Here is a 3,218-nt window from a genome sequence, read left to right as displayed (position 1 = left end):
ATATATATATATACTTAGAGTGAAAGAAAGTAGGGAAAATAAGAAAAAGGCAAAAAAGATACAGGAAAAAATAAAAATACCTCAAATTTCATGAGATTTATTAACACAGAGATTCAAAGAAACTTGTATTAAGCAACATCATAATCAAATCATTAAAGTCCAATGATAATAAGAAAAATATTTAAAGAAGAAGACCAAAAAAATGACATCTTACATGTGGGGAAACAAACACAAGAATGACCATAGAATTCTCATCAGGAAAAACACAAGCCAAAGTCAATGGAGTGACATATTTAAAGTGCTAAAAGAAAAAAAATCAACAAATAATTTTATATTGAGTAAATGAATATTCATGTCAAAACTGCAGGTTAGGTAAACATTTTTGCAGACAAGCAAAAATCCGAAAGAATTCTTATCCAGCAGACTAACACAAGAAGAAATGTTAAAAATATTAAATAACTTAAAAATGTGATACTGGATGTACACTTGGAAAAAGGGTACCTGAAATAATAAATACATAGAAAAATATAAAAGAATCTTCCCTTGCTTTTCCATTTGTTTTAAAAGACAATTGACTATTCAAAGTAACATTTGTAATGACAAATAGTGAGGTTATATGTAGAAGGAAATATATGATAAAATAGCATCAAGGATAGAAGGGGAAAATCACACCACACTGTTGTAGGTTCCTTACATTACTATGAAATTTCTTATATTTGAAGCTTCAAATGTAAATATTGGCAGTTATGGGTGGCAAACTATGATCACAGGTCATGTCTGTTCTGAGTCCTCTTTTCATCAGGTCCACAATCTAAGAAGGTTTTTATATTTTTAATGTGTTATTTTTAAAAGGAATATATGACAGAGACCTGATGTGACCTATAAAGCCAAAGTATTTATTATTTGGCCTTCACAGGGAAAGCCTGGCAATTTCTGAGTTAGATTATGATATGTTAAAGATGTGTATTGAAAACTCTAATGAATCTACTAATAATATAAAGCACAGAATTATTGCCAATAAGCTAATATCAGAGATAAAATCAAGTGTGAAAAATATATTAGTTTAAAAGAGTGAAAAAGTTGGGGGGGTGGTAAGCTGAGAAAATGCAAAAATAGAATTTAGTGAAAAGAACCAATTTAAGCTCAAGAATATCAATAATTACATTAAATATGAATGTTCTAAACACTTTAATTAAGAGACACAGATTGCCAATCTAGACAAAATAGCAAGATTCAATCATATACTGTGCAAAAAAGTTACTAGAAATATAGAAACACATATATGATCAAAGTAAAAACAAAGAAAAGGATATATTATGCAAACATTAATCAGTGTAAAGCAGAAAACTCTATACTAATATCTATAAACAGATTTATAAAAGGGAATTTGTAAATAGATTCCCTTTTATGAAATAAATAAAACAAACTTCATGAAAGGGAACATTGCCAGGCATAAAAAGGGACATTTTTATACTATAATATAAAACAGGCAATAAAGATCTAAAAATCCTAAATGTGTATGAACTTTTAAAATCACCAAAAAGTATATGAAGAAAAAACTAAAAGAACTGCAAGAATAGACAAAAACTCATTATTGTTGAAGATTTTAATACTCCTCTCTCCGTAATTCATAGACCTAGTAGACAGAAAATCAGTAAGTATATAGAAGACCTGAACTTTACTATCAATCAATTTGATCTAATTGACATTTATAGAACATGCCACCTAACTGCTGAAGAATACACATTACTTTCAAGTGCATATTGAACTTTTACTACAATAGACCATAAGCTCGGCTATAAACCAAGTTTTAATAAATTTAGAATTATTGTAATATCACAGAGTATGTTCTAGACCACAATTGAATTTAACCAGAAAGCAAAAACAATACAATATATGAAAAATTTCTGAAAACTTGGAAATTAAACACAACAATTTTAAATGACCCATGTGTCACATGCTAAGAAATATTATAAAGTACTTATAACTGAATGATAATGAAACTACAACATATCTGCTGCTAGGAGATGTTTAAAGTGAAATATATGGCTTTATATACTTATATTTTAAAAAAGAAAAAGTTCTAAAAATCATTATCTAAGCTTCTACTTTAAGCTTGGAAAAGAAAAATAAATCAATGTAAGTAAAAGGAAGGTGTTGGAAAATAATGATCTATGGCTATTTTCAAATATATACAGTTCAGGTCTTTCTGAGCTGGGTAGGTGGTACCTGGATTTAAAAAATGATTGAACAGAAACCCTAAAAAGAGAGACCTCCTGAGAGTTTTAGAGACAACTTTCCCAGAGACATTTTGTACATTCCAAAGAGTAATAAAACCCCAGAGATCTAACCCTCCTACCCTGAGGGAAGATTTGATTACATTCCAGAGTAAAAAAAATTTTTTTCTCCGTCTCTGGAGGGGAGGAGGAGTAATGTAAACTGCCTTATATGAACTCTGAAAATCATCATTTTAGAGTTTCTTTCCTGTGTACTGTATGTAAAGGTGACATCTGCCTTAATTGTGTAACTTTATGAGAAAGTGGGGTATAGGAAAGCCTACACAAAAAGTTTTGCCAATAATTAAAAGCCTACCTCTGATCTAGAGAGCTTTTCCTATTCTAATAGAATAAATATAACAATACATGTTTGTGTGTGTGCATGCACAAAAGTAGGATACCATGTTAGACCTTTCACTATTTCAGACTGAATACTAAAAAACAAGAAAAATATAAATGAATATCAATTTAAAGGGGTAAACAATAGCAAAAATCAATAAAAATAAAAGCTGGTTATTTTAAAAGGTCAAACAAATTGATAATCCTACATATAGACTGATCCTCTACATATTCTTCTAAAAAGAATAGAGAAAACACAAAATAAATATATCAGGAGTGAAACAGATGACATTATTACAGATACAAAATACTTGGTGATACATTTAATTAAATATATACAACAAATTCCTGAGAGAAACTAGAGATGGTCTAAATAAAAGAGAAATAAACCCCATCGTCTCAGCCCCAAACCTCCTGAAACTGATAAGCAAGTTCAGCAAAGTCTCAGGATACAAAATCAATGTGCAAAAATCACATGCATTCCTATACACAAATAACGGACTTAAAGAGAGCCAAATCAAGAACAAACTTCCATTCACAATTGCCACAAAGAGAATAAAATACCTAGGAATACAACTAACAAGGAATGTAAAGGACCTCTTC

Source organism: Cebus imitator, unplaced genomic scaffold (assembly GCF_001604975.1).
Source record: "Cebus imitator isolate Cc_AM_T3 unplaced genomic scaffold, Cebus_imitator-1.0 Scaffold10, whole genome shotgun sequence".
NCBI classification, from domain to species: domain Eukaryota; kingdom Metazoa; phylum Chordata; class Mammalia; order Primates; family Cebidae; genus Cebus; species Cebus imitator.
The sequence above is the reverse complement of the archived record's forward strand: the minus strand, read 5'-3'. Positions refer to the sequence as shown.